Source organism: Pipistrellus hanaki (assembly GCF_964339955.1).
Source record: "Pipistrellus hanaki genome assembly, chromosome: 6".
NCBI lineage: Eukaryota > Metazoa > Chordata > Mammalia > Chiroptera > Vespertilionidae > Pipistrellus > Pipistrellus hanaki.
This window is the reverse complement of record NC_140508.1, coordinates 20606060-20629251: the sequence shown is the minus strand read 5'-3', so window position 1 is coordinate 20629251 and position 23192 is coordinate 20606060. Positions and strand designations below refer to the sequence as shown.

The following is a 23192-nucleotide window of genomic DNA, read 5'->3' as shown; positions in this document are numbered from 1 at the left end:
TATTTAGATCTAAGGTAGTGAATATATGGCCTATCATTATAGTTTTATAACTTCTCTGTATTAAAATTTTTTCACAAAAATGGTTTGAATTGGTAATGGCATACTTAAAAGATCACATAGGTTAATAAAAGGACACATAGGAGGAACCAATAATAGGAAAATATGAAGTCTACTGACATCTATACTTTCAATATCATCCCATAGTAAACCACATTTACTTAAAATACAATCAGCACTATTTTGAAACTTGACATAATAATTTCAGGAGTTAGCTGGAGAAATAAATGTGTAAGAATAGCCAGGGAAATTCCTGTTTATTTTTATTAAACCATCTATACTAATAATAGCCTAGGTGGCATCACAACCTCACATCGTCACAGCAGAGGTGGGGCCCAGCAGTCACTCCATGGGGTGAGACTCCATGGGGGCCCAGCAGTCACTCCATGGGGGTCCCATGGCTCTGCGCAGCATGGAGGAGGCTGATCCTGGCAGAAGAGGTGGGTCTCTGCAGGGGAGGACAGTTATGGGGAATCAGGCTGGCAACAGAGGCCAGTTGGGGGCTATCAGGCCAGCAGGAGAGGACAGTTGGGGGTGATCAGGCTGACAGGGGAGTGGGTAGGGGGCAATCAGGATGGCAGGCAGAAGTGGTTAGGGGCAACAAGGCAGGCAGGCAGGCAAGTGGTTAGGAGCCAGCAGTCCCAGATTGTGAAAGGGTTGTCCAACTGCCAGTTTAGACCCAATCCCAGATTGGAGAGAGTACAGTCCAGACTGAGGACACACCTCTCCTGGTGCATGTTCTAGTTATATAAATAAAAACTATTTAAAAACAGCATATTACAGAAGAAAATAGTCAATATAACAAAATAATATAGGATGTTCAGAAATTGATGCAAATACATGTGGGAATTGTTTATATTTAAAAGTGGCATTAAACATAAGTGGGGAAAGGAAAACTTTTGTAATGGATTGTTCTGTATCAATTGGCAAACTCTTTGTAAAAATGCAAATGTGGTTCTCTACTACATTCCTCATTCCTGTTACATTATTGATGATGTAAACCTTTAAAAATGAAACCAGATAAATAATCCCATCTTGCGTTCCTATCACTGAACAGCAAATGGAGACCAAAATAACTAAGCACTTGACATTTCCTCAGTGGGGATTGGTGCCATTTGTTGTCATTGTGAAAATGAGCTTTGATTTTCAAAAGTTAGGGGTGCTGGGTATTTTTACTGCATTGCATGTAGTCAAGGCAACCCTTGTTTTTCTGTTCATCCCTGAATGAGAGGGATTACTATTCGCCCTTTTTTTGGAAAGAGGGAGAGGGTCTCACTCTGGACCAGTGATAGGAAAAGGCTTGTTGATCATGGTCATAGTTAAATGGACTGTGAGCAAGTGTGTGGTGTTTTAAAGACAAGAATAAATAACTGATACCCAGCATCTTGCAGCCTCCAACGGACATCCCAGTGTCTGAATGGTTAAGTAAATTACAATCCTAGTGCCACTTCCTTACTTCAGAGCTGTAGTAGGAACATAAAAATGAACCCTAAGGCCGAAACCAGTTTGGCTCAATGGATAGAGCGTCGGCCTGTGGACTGAAGGGTCCCAGGTTCGATTCTAGTCAAGAGCACATACCTTGGTTGCAGGCACATCTCCAGTAGGGAGCATGCAGGAGGCAGCTGATTGATGTTTCTAACTCTCTATCTCTCTCCTTTCCTCTCTGTAAAAAATCAATAAAATGTATTTAAAAAAATGAACCCTAAGAATGAAAATATGGTTTACAAGGGATACTAACACTTCATAGATTTTCCATCTTTCTAGAAGCACCATGAGAGGTATATCCAACTTCCCTCAGACACATTGTCTCATGCCCCTGTAACTACCCAGGCTTACCCAAATGTTGGCTAAGCTGAGGTAAAGAGCCTTAGATTTTACTAAATAGATGAAATTGATTTGATATCTTTATCTCTGACTTTGGGCGTTGGGATCCAAAGTTCTCTTCAAAGATTTCTCTAAATTCTGCAGGAGCTTATGTCTCTTGTTATTTCTGTGTAGGTGGGGCAGGCTTTACTGAAATAAAGGGCTGAGAAGAGAGATTTAAAATATCCCCAAAAGCCCTAGCCAGTTTGGCTCTGTGGAGAGACTGTGGGCCTGCAGACTGAAGGGTCTTAGGTTCCATTCTTGTCAAGGGCACATGCCCAGGTTGTGGGCTCATTCCCAGTAGGGGGTCTGCAAGAGGCAGCCAATCAATGCTTCTCTCTCATCTTTGATGTTTCTATCTCTCTCTCCCTCTCCCTTCCTTTCTGAAATCAATAAAAATATATTTAAAATAAATAAATAAAATAGCCACAAAATAATTTGTTCTAACAGAATGATATTCAAATGCACACCACACTAGTCCCCTATAAAGGCATTTCCCCACCTATTCTTTCTCTCTCTTTCTTCCCTACTTATTTGGTTGAACCCACTCCATTGGTGCTCATCCCTTCTGGTCTCACATGGTGTGGGGTGACTCATTCTCTCTACTCTCTAAAACCTGAGTATAATGCACTTTGTTCCCTATGCCCTTCTCCTGTGTCCCTTTCTTGTGGTCACCATGGACCACAAGAAATAATACAAAGCAATCCCTAAGAAACATTTGGTATTGCTTCTTAAAACTAAAGATTCACATACCCTAGGACTCAGCAATTTTATTCTTAGGCACACACAATTTAACAGGTTCTAAAAATGTCGATAAATAAAATAGTGATATTATATATTCAACTGCAATTTAGTTTTTTCTCCTCAGCATTATGTTTGTAAGATTTATCCGTATTGTTATGTGCAGCTTTGGTTCATGTATATTCATTGCTGGATTATGTGCCATTGTACAGTATACCTGTGCCACAATTGATTTACAGAGGTCCCTGTGGATGGAATTATGCTACTGAAAAATGTTTACTATTACAACATTTTCTTATGAACATTTTGGCTATGTATTCTTGGCCACATGTGCCTGGGGAAAAACTTGCCAGGTCATCGCATATATGCATCTTCAATTTTATTAAATGAGGTCAATTTTTTTCCTAAATGGTTGTGCCAACTTACCTTCCAAGCAGCAGTGAATGAGTTTGCTTTGCTCTACATCATTTCCAACACTTGGTAGACTCAGACTTATCATCTTAGCCAATTGATGGTTCTGAAAGGCTATTGTATTGTTTGCATTTTCATTTCCATGATTACTAGTGAGATTAAATGCCTTTGCATATATTTATTGTTCTTTGTTCCCTCATCTGTAATGTTTCCTCCCATATGTTTTATCCATTTTCCAATGGTTTGTCTTACTGATTTGTGGAAATTACTTACATATACTGGTTAGCAGTTTTTCTTTGTTACAGAAACTCTATTTATTAAACAATAATTCCTCATTTTCTTGTTCTCTCATTCCCCCCCCCCCCCCCCCCAATGAAGACATTCACCATTCTACTTTCTGTCTCTTTGATTTTGACTACTTTGCATACCTCATATAAGTGGAATAATATAATATTTTCCCTTTTGTGACTGGCTAATTTCATTTAGTATTGATTGGGCCATTTTGTTGTATTGTTGCTGTTGAGTTATAGATGTTCCTTTTACACTGAGTGACCAGATTATTTGAAGATCAGACAGAGGCTGAAAACCTGGACTATAGGCTTTATTAGAGGAGAAGGGCCTCCAGTTGGATCACCAGGGGGTGTGGCTGGCCTGCAAACCACTACAGGCCCCTCACCCAGGCCTCCACACACCCCAAGGGAACCCCAACCCTGATCTGAGACACCCTTCAGGGTAAACAAGCTGGCCCCCACCCATGTACCAGGCCTCTATCCTATCTAATAAAAAAGTAATATGCAGATTGACCATCACTCCAACACACTATATGGCTGCCCCCATGTGGTCAAAGATCCTGCCCCCATGTAGTCACAAGATGGCCACCACAAGATGGCCAGCAGCGGAGGGCAGTTGGGTGGCACCAGGACTGCAAGAGAGGGCAGTTGGAAGTGATCAACCTGTAGAGCACATGTGTCAAACACAAGGCCCGCGGGCCAAATCCAGCCCGCCAGGCCTTGCAGTGTGGCCCGCACCGCGCTGTCATCACTGCACTCCGCTGTTAGTTTATGACATTGTCAGTTTATGACTGTTCAATAAACCATTCGGCCCGCGATTTAGGTTGGATTTTAGATTTTGGCCCCTTCTCTGATTGAGTTCGACACCCCTACTGTAGAGGAAGGCAATTAGGGGTGGCCAGGCCGGTAGAGAAGGGAAGTTGGGGGCAAACAGGCTGGCAGGGGAGCAGTTAGACATAAATCAGGCTGGCATGGGAATGGTTAGGGGGTGATCAGGCTGGCAGGCAGAAGCGGTTAGGGGCAATCAGGAAGGCAGACAAGTGAGCAGTTGGGAGCCAGCAGTCCTGGATTGTGAGAGGGATATCTGACTGCCCATTTAGACCCGATCCCAGTAGAGAGGGTGCAGGCTGGGCTGAGGGACACACCCCACCCTGTGCACAAAGTGCCATGATCCTGTAATATCAGGATCTGTTAAATATGGAACTGTTAAATATGGGACTGTTGCTTTAATTACTATAGAGCTTGAGGGTAGGACTCACTTGTTTAAAAGCTGAGGGATCCCATCCGGTGTGGCCCAGAGGTTGAGTGTTCACCTATGAACTAGAAGATTATGGTTAGATTTCCAGTGAGGGCACATGCCTGGGTTGCAGACTCAATCCCCAGTGTGGGGCATGCAGGAAGCAGCTGATCAATGATTCTCTCTCATCATTGTTGCTTCTATCTCTCCCTCCCTCTCCCTTCCTCTCTCTGTAATCAATAGAAAAGAAAGCTGAAGGGAAAGACATGTTCCTGAATGGACATCTTCTGCATCTCCCCTTAAAGGTAATCAGAGGAAGCATTTATCAGTGGCTCACAATTCTCCCCAGAAAATAATCGTTTGTTAGTGTAACCACATGAATGATTGGGCAAGCTATTCTTTCTGTGCATAGTTCAGGAAAATTCTATAGCTTGTGTAATCAACTGTCCAACTTCGGACATATAAATAGTAAAATAAAGCTCAGCAAAAGCATAAAAAGAAGGTCCATTTTGAAAGGCCAACTTCTTCTGGAAGTAGCTAACGGAACATTGTGCATTTGAATGAAGTGACTTGTTTCACAGGGATGACAAATATAAACAGCTCAAATGGCAGTGGGTAGAGATGGAGTATTTTTTTAAACCAAAATGTTTGGTTTTAAATGATTGCTCTTTAGGCCTCCTTTTCTGACAAAAATTGGCATGAATAGTGATAATAAAACCTTGCCATCTGCAGACAAGAGAATGTTTATTTTTTACATTTATTTTATCACCAAAGGCATGCACCCAGCCCAGCATTTACGTAATGTCACTAAATTGAACAAACACCTAGGCAACAGCATCCCAGTAAATGTAGGTGAACCACAAGACATGCGGAGCAATTGGAATTTTCATATACTGCTGAAGATAATAAAAAATGGTTCAGCCATTGGAAAACAGATAGGTAGTTCTTAAAAAAATGAAATACATAGTTAGTATAGGATTAGAAAATTCACTCCTAGATACAGTATACACCAAAGAGAAATGGAAACACACACACACACACACACACACACACACACACGTACATGAATATTCATAAAAGATTATTTATAAAAGCCAAAAAATAAATATGACCTAAGGTGTCCATAAATTGAATACTGTTAAATAAAATATGGTATGTTCATACAGTGGAATTTTATTCAATAAAAAAATTACTTAATTGCTGATACATGCTACGACATAGCTTAGCCTTGAAACATTATGAAAGTAGTCATAAAAGACTATATATTACATAACTCTATATATATGCAAAATCCAGAATGGGAAAATCTATAGAATAGAACATAGATAGTGAATGGCTGCCTAGAGCTGGAGAGAGAGAGAAAGAGAGAGAATTATATCTCAATAAAGATGTTAAAATAAGAGAATGAAGCAGGTAGTTTGTCTGAAGCTCTGAAAGGAAACATTATTCTAAACATACCTGCAGGAAAGAATCACAGATGGGCTGTTCCAGGCCAATAAACTCTACGGTAGTGGTTCTCAACTACTGTGATTTGCTCCCCAAGGGATATCTGGAAGTGTCTGGAGAAATTTCGGTTGCTTCAACAGAAAGGAGTGATACTGGTACCCAGTGTGTAGGGCCAAGGATGCTGCTAAATATCCTATAATGCAAGAGCTCCTGCAGCAAAGAATTATCCCACCCAAAAAAGCAATTGTGCTGAAGTTGAAAGGTGTTAGGCAGATAGTAGTATCTGCTTTGTAAGATTGTTCCTTGCACTCCCAACTCACCAAAGGAGTCTGAGTTAAGTTGTTACCAATGGCATCATTTATCTTGAAAATGCCCCAGTTTAACAGTCTACAGTCTAAATCTTAGACTTGCTTTCCACCTAGGATCTGGCTTGATGGAAATTCATTGAAATTTGATCAATTTCTGTGAGCTGAAAGTTTGAAAATAAGTACAAAATAGTATATTATTAATTTATCCTTATAGGCAGGTCTCATAGTTGGTGTAATTTTCATAAATTTTCAGGAATCAAAGAAAAGTTGTTTGTAATTTATTCCTAAAGACTAGAAAGTAAAGTTTTCCTAATTTACAAATAATCATAACCCAGTGTCTGTATATTATTTCTGAATCCAGATTCAAAGGATAAAAAATATTCACAAAATAGAGGAGGGGATTTTTAGCCATTATCTAGCTCAGAAATAAAATTTGTAGGTTTGTATATTTGATAGAAAATTTATACGGAATCCAACATAAATATATGTCAGCTAGAAGGCTTCTTCTAGAATTTCCAGAGATTCTTTATAATCATTTACACTCAGCCAAACAGCTAATTAATCAAGAAAATTAGAAGCAGGGAATTTGGAGAAAGCATATTTCCATACAAGTAGGCACAGAGCAGGCATATGCAGATAATGCTCCTGGAACTTGGAGACATTAAATTGGGCTGTTTGCCTGCCACTATAAATAAGTTGCAAGAGGGACAGGTTTGGTTCATTTAGGATCTTATTTTCTTTATGTATAAAATCAAGGAATTAGAGTAAATTAGTGGTTCTCCAATTTGTGGAGCTTAATATTAAACTAGAGACCGGGTGCACAAAATTTGTACACGGGGGTGTGTGTCCCTCAGCCCAGCCTGCACCCTCTCCAATCTGCGATCCTTTGAGGGATGTCCAATTGCCCATTTAGGTCCAATCCCAGTCGGACATCCCTTTCACAATCCAGGACTGCTGGCTCCCAACTGCTCACCTGCCTGCTTTCCTGATTGCCCCTAACCACTTCTGCCTGTCAGTCTGATCACCCCTTAACCACACCCCTGCCAGCCTGATTGATGCCTAACTGCTCCCCTGCCAGCCTGTTTGCCACTAACTGCCCTGTCCTGCAGGCCGGGTCACCCCTAACTGCCCTCCCCTGCAGGCCTGGTCCCCTCCCCAACTGCTCTTCCCTGCAGGCCCAGTCACCCCCAACTTCCCTTCTCTGCCATCCTGGTCACCCCTAATTTCTCTCCCCTGCAGGTTTGATCACCTCCAACTGCCTTCCCTTGCAAGCCTGGTCACTCCCAGCTGCCCTCCTCAGCTGGCCTGATCGCCCACAACTGCCTTCCCTCACAGGCCTGGTCCCTCCCAACTGCCCTCCCCTGCTGGCCATCTTGTGGTGACCATCTTGTGTCCACATGGGGGCAGGATCTTTGACTACATGGGGGCAGTCATCTTGTGTATTGTAGTGACAGACAATTTGCATATTACTCTTTTATTAGATAGGATAAGGCTGAATTCCTAGGAAGTGTGAATGCAAAGAGCTGGACCCAGGCACCTGGTCTTCAAGTCATGGATGGTTCTCACGTGCATCTTAATTTGAAAATAACTGGACATAATTGTTATGTTGATCATTGGTGCTTTTCCTACATAAAGATGCAGGGCTTAACATAGCATGCCCTTAAATGCATGTTTTGTCCATATAAATCATAAAGTGAAAAAAAATAAAGCAATCTGCCAGGGAAGATGAGGGCCTAAACAGGAGAGTGCTGAGGGGAGGGTGGAGTAGGTAGTGCCAGATGGTGTTGCTATGGCAACCCCATCCTTTCTCAGTATGTGTTCTGAAAAGCTGCTGTGCTATGCAGTGGGCTCCACTTCTGATGGAGTACAGATTGCCCATGCCGTTAATTTGTAGATGAGGACTTGTGGATAGAGCAGGATAATTAAATAAAAGTGCTAATGTTAACCATCAGCTGCATTTCTCAGTAAACTTAAGTGTGTGGGTGTTTGGTTCAGGTCTATTGAAGGTAAACCAAGTGGAGAATTGGTTTCTGTTTTTTATTTTATTTTACAGAGACTTCTCTGAGTTTTTCTACTTTAATGCTCCTCTTTACTTCGAGCCCCCACCTCATAGAGGCTCACTATAGCTTTATTTGAAGGAATCATGAAAAGTTTTGATTAATTAATTAATTAATTATAATTGAATTTATTGGGGTGATATTGCCTAATAAAATTATATAGGTTTCTGGTATGTAATTCTACAATACATCATCTGTATATCATATTGTGTGTTTACCACTCCGAGTCAAGTCTCCTATTACCATTTATTTCTCTTTTACCTTCTTCTACCTTGCCCTCTGGATATCATCTTACTGTTGTCTGTGTCCATGAGTTTGTTTTCTGTTCTTTTCTTTGCTTAGTCCCTTTACTCTTCTTACCCAGCCCCCAAACACCCTTCCATCTGACAGCTTATAAAGACAGTGTTTTATTGAGTTTTGGAGGGTTTTTATGACTTGTCCAAAATCTCTCTGCTAAATAATCCTGTTCTGTCAAAGCTTGTGCTCTTAACTAGCATTGTCTCCTAATTAACTATGTAACTTTTCTTAGGTCCACATGAAAGGAAGGGGCCAGACAAGGACATTTTAAAATAGATTTCACTCAAAATTAGTTTGGGGAATGTCAGGTAAAAGAAATTAAACAAAATTTGTTTGCAGGAGTTCTTAAAGACTATTTCTTATGATAACATAAACTGATAGAGCATTTATTCATTTCCAATACTTATTTGACCTTGCAGAGTACTTTTCTTCTTCTCTTGCTGTACTATTGTTGAATGAAACCCACTTTAGGAAACATGCATTTGACGATTTTTGACAGCCCTACTAGGATTAATGCCAAGCTTCTTTATCTTCCTCGCCTGATAATTCTTGCTGTGTTTTTAATTTGCCCTGCCATCTCCCCCTTTTTGTCAACTTTATTCTTGTGTAATTTACCTATAGAAAGTGACATACACCCAATAGATGTCATTGGGTGAGCTTTAACAGACATATACATCCATGAACTACCACTGCAATCAAGATCCCAAACATCATCATTGCTTCCTCGTGTCCCTTTACAACCCATCTCACCCATATCACATCTGTAGGCAACCACTTGCCCTTCCAGTATTAAAGTGAGTATTCAGAAAGGAACTCACTATAGACTGATTCATTTGCCTCTCAGCATAACCATTATAGCTTATCTTAGTTTCGGTCCTTATAAGAGAATTCCTTGTATCACATGATCTAACACATCTAGGGGAAATATTGAACAACATAAATTGATGAACAGAAACAGACCCGGAGACAGAGAAGCAGCCATCAGACTGTCAAACCTCAGAGGGAAGGTAGGGGAGGGTGGGAGTAAGGGGGAGAGATCAACCAAAGAACTTGTGTGCATATATATAAGCCTAACCAGTGGTCATGGACAACGGGGGCGGGGAAGGCATAGGTGAGGAGGGGTTTGGGATGGGAATGGGGGGGATGAGGACAATTATGTGATACCATAATCAATAAAGAAATTAAAAAATATATAAAGTGAGTATTTTGACTTCTGACCAAGTTGAAGATTATTGAGGGGATGGTAAAATGTCACATGGCTTCTCAGTCATTCCACCAGCCATATAAGGAGCTTTGTTATTGAATTAATTTCCCATCTTTATCTTTCTCCTTCTTTTTTTACTAACATAAAATAGTGTGCAACCCAGATATTCATTTCAGCAGTCATATACGTGAAGTTGCAGTAGGGCCTCATTCTGCCCATCACTATGACAGGAAATCCACCAGGGCTTTAACCATCAGGAGAGAAATAGAAAGTTTCCATGGGTAATTGAGGGAACTGGGGAATGCTCATAATTAGAAAAGGAAGCCAATAGGAGATAATTCACTGAGTTCTTTAAAACAATGTTTGGCATTTCACAAGCATTCATGTGAAGAAAATTGTGCATTCTCTTTCTTCAAAGAGAAACACGAAGTTGAGGATCTGTATTATTTTGATGAGCTGTGTGGCTTGCAGAATGTTTCTTATTTAAGTCAAATGTTTCTTATTTAAGTCATTACCTATGAATGTTTTTTGGGGGGATCAGCATTTTTGCTAATCTTAGTGAAACAGAGATGAATAAAACGTCATACCACTTATCAAGGAGTTAAGAGTCAAATGTCTTCATATTGTTAATTTTATCTCAGCATTTAGTTTTCACTTTGTAGTAAAAAAAATGAACAAATGGGATGTTTCACTTATTAAGTTGTCATTTGCAACAGAATCAAATATTTAAAGATTGCAGTACTATAACCTCTGGGAAGTTTGAAAAAAGGAAAACTGATCCCATTAAAAATGGTAGTGTTAAAAAGTCTTATATTTTAATGTCTTATTTTGATTTTGTATAGTACTAGTTTTAACATTTTCAGCAGCTCTTGATATGAATTAGCTTGTTTCAACCCCCAGATAACCTGGTGAGATAAATGGTGTGGACATTATGGTTTCAATTCAGAAGGCATTTTAGGAAAGTCTCAGAAGGATAGAGGTTGAAGGATAGCCCTTTATAGTTCTATAGTATTTTGAGATGGCTGTGATTGTCTCCACAAGACGAAAATACAAATGATATAGTCTGACTGCAATCACACAGCAGGTTATTGCTAGAGTAACCCAAAAAAGTCACCATTGAAAAGAAAGCTAAATGTTCATATGAACTTGCTGCTCTGGGGTGTGCTGAAACCTGGGCATCTGAATGACAGTGTGTGAGGCTCTGGGGGCTGGGTCCAATGTGAGAGGACAATTCCACACCCACAGTGGGGTAAATCTGACATAAAGCTGACCTAGATGCTTGTTTGTGCCTCCACCACCCTCTACTTGGAGCCTTTAGAGAGCACTTGGAGAGAGAGCTAGACATCCTTACTGCCCCAGTTGGCCCTCAGGCTGGACAGAAGTCATGCTCAGCCACTACTTACCATTTGACTTGTAGGCAAAGCATTGCCAACCATAGCCCTGATGAAAAGGGGATAATTGCACCATGAGTTATCTAAGAAATTGGGGAACGTTCATTTTGAGAGTTCCATCTAGTACCAGATATCTCCTCTTAACCATCTTCACTAAATGATGCCTTAGTTTATTTATTAAGGTGATTTACTCTTTTTCCCATTCTTTCATTGAACATCATTAATTCTTAATTCCCAAATAGATATCACAAGAATAACTGCAGTCTTGCTAGAGTGTATCAAGTGGCCTAATATTGCTTCATATTGCCAATCAATTAAATTTTTATATAAGTATTTTGGTTTTCATACAGTGTACTCAAAAGGATGAAATGCATATTCCAAATGCAAACTCTTTGAGAATTTAAAAATATATATTGTATCTGGGATTTTCTCATACTTGAAATATTCCATATTATCTTTTTCACCCTCAACATTTAGTTTCCTTGAAATTGGATTTCATCCTTTTTATTCCTTGTTCTATTTTTATACCTAATAAAAGCTTAAGCTATTAGCTATCATATGGTTGGTGCTCCAAATCCAATATAGTTATTAGGAGGAATGTTGGTCCAAAATCAGACACCATGGCAGTAAATGACTTCAAAGGAGGCTGACCAGTGAGCTGTTATAACATCTTTTCCCACTAGAAGCATATTTCATGTTCCTAATCAAATTACCTTATGCTTGTCAAGTTGTTCCTTTCACAAATGCTCCTAGTATTTTTCCACAAATGATATTTAGTTGACTAGCATGTAATTTGTTACTCCAGTTTACATTTTAGTTTCACATAATGCTATTTAAAATATTCCAGACCTTTGATATTTAATCTACTCTGAAATACTTCTGGTTATTTGGGATGAAGGATGCAAAGACCGTGCCTTATTTACCATCCTTGGCTCCCTAAAGTCCAAAAAAGTGCTTGAGATATAATAGGTATGCAATTAGTGTTTACATTTCCTTGTCATTTCCTTACTTTCATTGTTACAGAGGTGCAACTCAGATATCTACTATATGCTTGTTGGGTTGGCTCTTGGATTCAAAAATACCTCCTACATTTTCTTACTGAGCCCACTTCCAATCCTGTAATTCTGATAGTCATCTCACAGTTGCTCCATAGTAGAAAGAAAGGCACATGTACTAACAGCGGCAGGGTGTTGGACACCGACAGACTCTTTATGAACATTATCTCACGTTATCTTCTCTGCAGTGCTTTCAGATAAGTCTTTTTATCTGCTTTTTACAGATGAGAAAACCACAGTGAATTGAGAACTGGATTCATTGGACTCAAATAGGAAGTGATAAAACCAGAGTCCAAGTTTAGCATCAGACTTCTAAGCTTGTTCTTTCTTTTACATCATTCCTGCTCACTTTCCCAGTTTGTCTTCATCTTCTTCAGCCTTGGGTCAGCAGCTACTTTTTATCTGTCCCTTTGCTTCCAAACTTCTAGTGCCACTATCCCCAAACTTTTATTTTGACCAGTTTCCTTATATAGGTCTACCAGACTGCTCTCTGGAGCTCTACACTTTATAAATTGTTTGTTGTTTTCCCCACCTCTACTCCAGCATTTTAAGGTTGCCTCCTCTTCCCACTACCTCCCACGGCTATCCAATAGTGCCATTGCCTTTTAAAAAATATATATTTTTATTGATTTATAAGAGGAAGGGGGAGAGAGTGAGAAAGAGAGAGAAAGAGAAAAAGAGTGAAAGAGAGAGAGAGAGAGAGAGAGAGAGAGAGAGAGAGAGAGAGAGAGAGAAATAGCAATGATAAGAGAGAATCATTGATTGGCTGCTCCCTGCACTCCCGACGCTGGGGATTTAGCCCAAAACCCCAGCATGTGCTCTGACCTGGAATTGAACCACAACCTCCTGGTTCACAGGTTGAAGCTCAAGCACTGAGCCACACCAGCCAGGTGCCATTGCCTTTCCTACCAGATTTAATGGCTCTGCTCTCCACCTAATCACACTGAATACAAAAATTGCCTTGAGGAACTTTCAAACTAGATAAAGAGAGAAGGCTGCTATACACTAAATATGATTAAAGATTTAAATTGTCTTTTTAAAAATTTCTCAGTTTTAATTTTTAATAAAGTAAATATCAATAGATATAACCCATATAAACAAAAGCTCTGGGAGGTCCTCAATAATTTTTCCTCCCATTGACCCCCACCACTCCCACTCCCCAGGACAAGCCCCCACTGCCCCAGTGTCTGTATCCACGGGTTATGCTAATATGCATGCATAAAAGTCCTTCGGTTAATCTCTTACCCCTTTCCTCCCTCTGATTTCTCTCTGAGGTTGGACAGTCTGTTCAGTGTTTCTTTGTCTCTGGATCTGTTTTTGTTAATCAGTTTGTGTTGTTCATTATATCATACATATATGAGTGAGATAATGTGATATTTATCTTTCTCTGACTGGCTTATTTCGCTTAGCATAATGCTCTCTAATTCCATCCATGTTGTTCTAAATAGTAAAAGTTCCCTTTTTATGGCAGCATAGTATTCCATTGTGTAGACATACCACAGTTTTCTAAACCAATCATCTGCTGATGGGCACTTAGGCTGTTTCCAAATCTTAGCTATTGTAAATTGTGTTGCTATGAACTTAGGGGTGCATATGTCCTTTCTGATTGGTGTTTCTGATTTCTTGGAATATATTCCCAGAAGTGGGATTACTGGGTGGGTCGAATGGGAGTTCCATTTTTAATTTTTTGAGGAATCTCCATACTGTTCTCCACAGTGGCTGCACCAGTCTGCCTTCCCACTAGCCCGCATTCCCACCAGCAGTGCATGAGGGTTCCTTTTTCTCCACATTCTCTCCAGCACTTGTCATTTGTTGATTTGTTGATGATAGCCATTCTGACAGGTTTGAGGTGGTAGTTCATTGATGTTTTGATTTGCATCTCTGGGATGATGAGTAACTTTGGACATTTTTTCATATGTGTTTAACTTAAGCATGACCACAAGACCATGCACAATAACTGTCTATTGAATGGGCCATTCATGCTATGTGGGGTGGTCAGGGAAAGAGGTCTGGAGAAGCAAACTTGAGCCAGACCTGAAGGGTGGCAGGACCCAGGAAGGCAAAGAGTGAACAAGGCCTGCCAGTCAGAGAAATGGCAGGAGGAACCATATGGACCAGAAGAATGAGGCTGGTCCCAAGGACAAAAGAGGACTTGTTCCTACACAGCTTCTGTATCTCACAATGAATTCTTTTGAAGAATAAATATAGAGGCCTTAGAGGTTGCAAGGACAGTGTTCTGCTTCATTATTTTCATTATTCAGTTCCATCATTCCTCTAGGTTGTTTAGAACATTGCTTTAGCATCACAGAGGACAGATAAATTTAGAAGCTATGATTTAAGTGCTGACTTAGGTATTTATCTATTTCTGTAGGAATGTACCTTGCATGTCCATAATAATGATTATTGTTCCTCCAATTATTTAGTATATGTGCTGCCGAAGCGAGCACTGTTCCTCCAATTATTTATATTTCAGCTTTGCCTCTGCCAACTTTTTTTTTTAGCAATTACTAAGTCGAATTCACCAAAATCAAATTATTTTTTGTCCTTTGGTAATAAATTCAGCTGCAGCCTGAATATTTTGACTGAGTATTCTGACTATAACTTTGACCTGACTTCATTTTTGAGGTTGTCAAAAGTAATTAGGAACATAGAGATTTTCCCACTCAGCATCTGAAAATGTAAAGATTCCAAAAAGGAGTCCCAAGTGTCATTAATATCTTCTTTCTGCCTGCTTTTTATATCCCCCCGTAACAGTCTATTTTACAGCCAGCAAGGTCTATTATGGAAAATGTCCTTCCCTCCTCTAGGGTCAGATTTTCTTCTCTATTGAGAAGCAATAATGTATTCCCATCTTCAGGATACAGCAGGGGTTTTGTAGTCTCATTGGCCTGCCATTGGTGGCTATGTGGCATTGGGCTATTTACATACTCTTTCCTGCCTTTATTTCTTCATTAAAAATTATTGGTGGAGATTTTGTGAAAATTCCATGGAATAACATGTGTAAGGCATGTTTCAAAGTAACTGGCCTATTATAGTACATGTACTCAATAACATTAGCTGTTAGGATTGATAGATATAGCAGTGGAGAACTTTGAACTCATTGTTAGCTATACATTTTTCATTTAATGAAATGAACAGAAATTGCATTCCAGAAAGATTTTTTTAAAATATATTTTATTGATTTTGTACAGAGAGGAAGGGAGAGAGATAGAGAGTTAGAAACATCGATGAGAAAGAGTCATAAATCAGCTGCCTCTTGCACACCCCCCACTGGGGATATGCCCGCAACCAAGGTACATGCCCTTGACCGGAATTGAACCCGGGACCATTCAGTCCCCAAGCCGACACTATCCATTGAGCCAAACTGGACCCGGCCAGAAAGACTTTTTTTTTTTCATTTCCAAAACAACATGACCAAGAATAGCAATATTTTTGGTGGAATCGAAGTGAGATGCAGAAAGTTGAAAAAGTGAAGAGGGGTGTTTGCTACTGTCAGGATCTATCTTCATTTAATAACTAAAGTTGCAGTACTCTTAATGTTTAAATTTTGTAATTATTTTAATATTGCAGAAAAATTTCAAGTAGGCACCCATATATCCAGTTAGTTATGGGCAAAAAATGAAGGAGGAGGCCAAGAATGAAGACATCTGTTCGTGAACTCACAGCTTCACCAAGGGCTCCTTTTTTTTTTTTTTTTTTTTTTTTTACCATTCTCTTCTCAGTTAGAATAGCTACACACTTGCAGGATGTTTTGGCTGGTGGAATCCAGCCATGCGCGCTCAGGTAAGCAATGTCTCTCATCTACAAGATAATCCAGTTTCTCATGACTTAAGGTGGACTTTGCTTTAAGCTCATTTTTTTTTTTTTTTTTTTATCATGAAGCACTTACTAATAACAATATTATTCTTCACTGTGAAACCTAACTAGCTGGTCTAAATCTCAGGCTAACTCAATAGCTGTTATTATTATTTTTTTGTCATTCCATTTTTTTAAAAGAAAATATCAAATGACAAGAAAAAAAAAGCTTAAATTATTTTTAATGGCATTGGGTTACAAGGACTCTTCACCGGAGAGACACGATGTCTGGCAAAGCTATGTAATTAAACATGAAAAATATCTGGCTATTCATATAGCCCTGTAACAAATAATCAGTTATGATGGAAGCATACAGAGCATAAAAGGGGGTTTTAGTCCTAGGAAAAAGTAGCACTAGATGAAGCACACAACAACCAGTGGGAAAAGTGATTGTTTTGTTGAGATTGGCCAAGACTGGGCCAATCTCAAGATGAGCTGATGGTTATCAGGGTTACAAAGAGAGCTCAGAATGAAGAATTCCCAGAGTCTTAGGAGGATTCTGGGAGTGCAGTTGTCCTTATAAAGGTAGACATGCATAAGGACCTGATTCATAAGCCCTTATATTCTCCCTGTCCCAGAAATTTACTCTATTCCTATACTGAAAAATCCATGAAAGTTAAAGATTCAATCCCAGCTTGGTGGCCTAACCATCATGGGGCTGGGTGATCCTTTTCTCTTCACCTAGAAAGCTTTGAACCATGTCTTGCTAATTTTAATCTCTATGCCAAACATATAGATTATATATAGTATCTCTGCTTAATTGTTTTTTTCTATCCTTACAACAATGCCATGGGGTAGGAAGTGTGGTGTTATAAAGGGTATTCACTGTATTAGTACTAAGAGACGCTGATGGATGGAGCCTGTGTGGAAATAAACATGGTTTCTGATCCCGTAAAGCATGAGTTAGGATTGAGCAGTGTTAAAACATAGAAACGAGATATATTTGTCTGGAAAAACCTTTAAATGTATTATTTATCCATGTATTTTGGTTAGTTTAGAGGATGTCAGGCAAGCTTTGGACAACATGACAGAACATGGTGTTAGAACAAGGTAAATAAAATCAATGTTCTCTCCTATTCTTTGTAATGCTCTGGCTGCCTTGGAAAATACATCTGCCTAGTGTCCTGGTCAGGGCTCCCTCTGCCATCTTCCTTGAGAAATGGAGAGATTGGATACCTTTATAAATCAATTGGCAGCCCTGAACTGTAACTCTAAGTCACCCCAAGTAAGCCAACAGTAAAATTATTAGAAATGGGTTACACTCAGCTTCCTCCTCAGCTCTTGGATTTCTTTCTGCCTCCATTGTTTTTCCACCAGTGTTTCTCTTGCTGGGGTTCCCACTATGGTTGTTAGAAGGCAGAGAAATGAGAAGGCATTTAGACTTAGGGCTTTCCCTAGCAGAGCTACCCAAAGTCTGATGTGAGGAAAAGTTGAAAATTTGTCAAAATGAGGTGGCTGTGTTGTTTGTCTTTTATCATTGGATTTCAATTCACGCTTCTTCCACCCCATCAATAATTTAAATTTGGCTATAGAAAGGAGAAATTATATAAGAGTGTTTATAATTTATAGTGGTGAAATATTGAAAAGCAGAAAATAGGATTATTTTATGGGAGTAGAGGGATATATATATATATATATATATATATATATATATGTGTGTGTGTGTGTGTGTGTATATATACAATATATATATATATATATATATATTCTATATAATAAAAGCATAGTATGCAAATTGTCCCTTGGACCAAGAGTTCTGAGGATGGTCTGGGGGTGGTGGGGAAGAAAGGCCCTGGCCAGTGGCAGGTGTCCAGGGGAAGGGAGAGAGTAGCTGGATGGCTGCCGCCAGTGCTAGGGACCCTACCAGTGCACAAATTTCATGCAGTGGGACTCTAGTGTGTGTGTGTGTATATATATATATATATATATATATATATATATATATATATATATATATATATATGCCTAAGCAAAAGCCTAAGCAACCGTTGCTGCGGAATGACCAGAATGACTGGTCACTATGATGTGCACTGACCACCAGCAGGCAGACACTCAATGCAGGAGCTCCCTTCTAGGATTCCCTCTAGTGGTCAGTGTGCTCCCTTAGGGGGAGTGCTGCTCAGCCTGAAGCTGGGTTTCATGATGAGTGCAGGGGCAGTGGCTGGAGCCTCTCCTGCCTCTGTGGTAGCGTTAAGGAACAGCAAACTGAGCGGTAAGGAGCAGCAAGCAGGCATGTGGTTAGGAGTGAGGGGTCCTAGATTATGAGAAGATGCAGGCCAGACTGAGGGACACTCCCCTTCCCCCAAGTGCATGAATTTCATGCACTGAGCCTCAAATATGTATCTTCCAATGGCTGAATTCCTTGGGTCTTCCATTTGCTTTTTATAATTTATATAATTTACAGTTTTAATATCTAACCATGAAATTTAAATGTTCTAAAAATAAAGTAGCAGATTTTTGAGCCAAATAAATCCACTGCCATTAGCACGCAGAAACTTGTATGCTGTGAATTGCTAATTGTTTGTGTGGCTAACATAACCCAAGCAGAAAGAAGCAGAAGAAAAAAAAGGGCTAGAGAGGGCTGGAAAAATAAGACTTGAGTGAGGCAAAGCTACTTAATAAAAATCCTGGAATTACCATATATGCCTTGCACACTCTAACTTCTCTTGAGATGCCAAACTGTTTCCACAACCTGAAGACAAACAACAGATTAGGGAGGAGCCACAGAAGGTTCTTTTCTGCCTTCTGGGGCTCAGCTGCATGGTTGTGCTTATTTCTGGGGCCCCTGTGAGCATTGGGATGGAATCTTAACCAGGTTGTCATTAGGGAGTAATTTTTTCCCTCTCTCTGTTTTGATGTCCATCTTTGGTAAATTAAAAACTCCACATGTTTGTTATTAGAAGAATACTGTGTCCAAGGAAGAGGCCAATCCCAAGTGGTGGGCTAGTCTCACCTTTTATCTCTCTACTCAGACGGTCCCCTGGCCTCATAGTGAGCTGGATAGACTTTCAGAACTGCACAAAGAGAGTATTTGCTTCAGTTCTCACAAATGAACTGAGGACCAGAGAGGGGTGGTGATTCACCCAGGGTCACACTAGTAGGGAACAGAACAGGGAGTTCAAGCCAGATTTGCTGACACCTGGATCAGGGCTCTTTCAAGGAAGATCTCTGCTTTCCCTCTCCTTCAACTAAAACATGTTTGTGCTCCATCCTCTGAGGCCTCAGACATACTTTCAGTGCTTTAATGGGTGACAATAAGTTTATAAGAAAAATAATCTATGCCAGTATAGAAATAAGGATGCATGCATTGCTTTCTATTTTGAATCATATGATTTATTTGTTTGTCTAAATACATAAAAGCATTATCATTATGGTCCCAGAGCTTTATTTCTAGGTAACCTTTGTAGGTTTAAAAGTACATGTACACTTAAAATAATAATAATTAAAAATATAAACCATTAAATTTTTATATGCCAGACATTATTATGAGCACTTTACACATTCTACATAATAATCCTACATAATTAAAGGCTGATATGCAAATTGACTGAACAGCAGAATGACCCATTGCTATGAGGTGCACTGACCACCAGGGGGAAGATGCTCAATGCAGGAGCTGCCCCTTGGTGGGTAGTGTACTCCCACAGGGGGAGAGCCGCTCAGCCAGAAACCAGACTCATGGTTGGTGAGCACAGCAGTGGTAGTGGGAGCATTTTCCAGCTCTGAGGCAGTGCTAAGGAGCAGCAAGCAGGCAGGCAGTAAGAATGAGGTCTCCTGAACTGTAAGAGGGTGCAGCCCGGGCAGAGGGGACCCCCCTCCCCTACACACACACACACACACACACACACACACACACACACACACACACACCAGTGAATGAATTTCATGCACCAGGCCCCTACTGTTTATATGCATCTCATTCTCAAAACAACCTATGAAGTGAAAAAGTATTATTCTTGTTTTATAAATAAGAAAAGTGAGGCCCATGGAGGACACATGGCTGCTAATGATGGAGGAAAAATTTTATTCCTGAAAGTCTGGCTTTCTGGCTTATAATATAAACCACTGATAGATTGAATGAACAGAAAACATTAAAATGAAGATCAAAGTCTTCTGCCATGCTCTGCTGGCATCTCCCCAAAAGGTTAGCAGTTATTTTCAGTTTCTTGCCAGAAAGAAATAGTACAGCTATAGCAACATATTATAAAAGTTGTATATACTACACACACACACACACACACACACACAGACACACACACACTAAAGACCCACTCCCACTTAGATTTTTTTAGCCCTTTGTCTCTCTCTGGCTCTACCCCCTCCCCCGCTCCCCCCCCTCATATTTTTGTAAGAGTGGGGAGTGGGTGTATAGAGTTAGGATTCCATATCACCATGAACATTTATACAACCTAACACAATGGTATTCATTAAACTTAAAAACAAATGAATATAGAGCCTATGCATTAGCTATAAATTACCCTTAAAACTATTCTTTGCATTTCTCGAATAGGTAGGTAAGGGAGAATCTGCAGCTACACTATGTAGGTGAAGAAGTGGAGGGACAATTAACACTTAAAAATATTCTTCCCTGCAAAATAATATAGTAAATACACTCTCCACCAACCTTATATTTTTACTATTCTTTATCATTCTCTTAGGTTTCTGTTAGATTTAGATTGTGTTGTCTCAGAGTTAGGGATGCTACAGATTCAGTACAGAGGTTGAGGTCAAATTCAGCAATGGATTAGAAATTGTCACTGGAAGGCATGTGGAGTCATGTGTTTGCCATACTTGCTAGTCTCAGGATAGCCTTCAAGTGCCACATCTGTTCATTCTCTGAGCCTTCGTCACAATTTAAATGGTCTGCATCTCTCTTGAAATTACAATAGGCATCTTTATTTCGTTTCAGCTAATAAATTTGGCTGCTTATTATTTTTTCAAGCTTTATAAAGATATAATTGGCATATGACATGCCAGTTTAAAATGTACAACATGGTGATTTGATATACATATATATTGCAAAATGATTACTTCAATAGGTTAATTAACATGCCCATTACCTCACATAGATAGTTACCTTTTGTGTGCAACTAACTCTTCACTCTTTTAGCAACTTTCAAATATATAATACAGTATTGTAAACTATAGCGACTGTATATATATTAGATCCTCAGAATTTATTAATCGTATTGATGAAAGGTTGTACCTTTTTATCATGCTCATCCATTTTCCCCATCCCCATTGAACTCTCTATTTCTATGAGGTTAGTTTTTTAAAATTACACATAAAGGTAAAATCATGGAGTATTTATCTTTCTCGATAAATAAGTATTATTTCACTTAGTAAGATGCTCTCGAGTATCATTAATGTTGTTGCAAATGGCAAGATTTCCTTCTTTTCTATGACTGAATAATATTCCATTATATATGTGCATCTGTGTATGTGTACATATGTGTATATATCTATATCAATATATATCAATATATATGTATATCAATATCTATCTATCTATCTATCTATCTATCTATATATCCTATATAATAAAGCCTAATATGCTAAGTGTCTGGTTGACTGGTCAGCCATTCAACCAATCAAAGGGTAATATGCTAATGATATGCTAAGGCCACTCAACTGCCCACTGTGCCATGCTCGGACCACCAAGGGGGCAGATGCTTCGATTGGTAGGTTAGCTTGCTGCTGGGGTCCAGTCGATTGGGACTGAGAGAGACAGGCCAGACATGCCCTGGAGCCCTCCTACAATCCCTCTCTAGCTGGTCAACCTCCTGAGTCCCTCCCCAAACTTGATCATGCACCCATTGGGTCCCTCTGCCTGGCTTGTGCCCTCTATCAATCTGGGACCCATTACGGGATGTCAGAGAGCTGGTTTCAGCCCAATCCCACAGGCCAGGCCTAGGGACCCAACTGGTGCACAAATTCTTGCACCAAGCCTCTAGTACATATATATACACACACATGTATGTCATATATTTGTTTATCCATCAATGAACACAGGTTTTCCTTGTCTTGGCTATTGTGAATAATGTTTCAGTGAACACAATGGTGCAGATACATCTTAAAGACAGTGATTTTATTTCCTTTGGATAAGCACTTAGAAGTGAGACTGCTGAACATATGGTAATTCTGTTTTTTAATTCTTGAGTAATCTCCATACTGTTTTCTATAGTGTTTGTATCAATTTACATTCCTATCAAGAGTGCACAAGTGTTCTCTTTTCTCTTCATCCTCACCAGCACTTGTTTATAGTAGCCATCCTATTGGATGTGATATGGTATATCATTGAGGTTTTGATTTGTATGTCCCTGATGTTGAGCACCTTTTCATGTACCTGTTAGCCATTTCTGTATCTTTGGAGGGGGAAATGTCTGTTCGGACCTCTTGTCCATTTTCTAATTGGATTACTTGGGATCTTTTTATTGCTATTTAGATGTATGAGTTTTTTACGTAAATGTTGATATTCACTCTTTATCAGATATATTATTTGCAAATATCTTCTTTCATTCCATGGTTGCTTTTCTTCCTTCCTTCCTTCCTTCCTTCCTTCCTTCCTTCCTTCCTTCCTTTCTTTCTTTCTTTCTTTCTTTCTTTCTTTCTTTCTTTCTTTCTTTCTTTATTGTTGCATTTGCTGTGCAGAAGCTTTTGTATTTGATATAGTCACACTTGTTGATTTTGATTTTTGTGCTTTTGGTGTCATATCTCTGCCCACGTGAGGCTTTGGGCTGTGTTCAGGAATCTGGCAAGATCCTGTGTTAGGCTTCAGTTCTTGGTGGGATTAAGTTGGGCTCTGCAGCTGGGCAGTACCACACATAGACTCGACTCTGAGGCACCCTGGATATGTGGGGCCAGGAGCTATATGCTTAACAGTTGGGCAGGGCTGAAAATTTGCTCCCCTACCTCAGAAAACCTTAGAATGCACTCCATAGCTGCCAGGCATCTGTGGCCAGGCTTCCCAGAGAAGCAGG

At 39.7% G+C, this 23192-nt stretch overlaps 1 long non-coding RNA gene across 1 annotated transcript in view; it reads left to right on the top strand.

Annotated features, from left to right (window-relative positions):
- Positions 1-394: 394 nt before the first annotated feature.
- Positions 395-23192, top strand: part of LOC311625106 — a 74492-nt gene continuing 51694 nt past the window's right edge. Inside the window, exons 1-2 of the long non-coding RNA XR_014795434.1 lie at positions 395-497; positions 4843-4904. This is a non-coding gene — a long non-coding RNA (uncharacterized lncRNA). The remainder of the gene's footprint in view (positions 498-4842; positions 4905-23192) is intronic.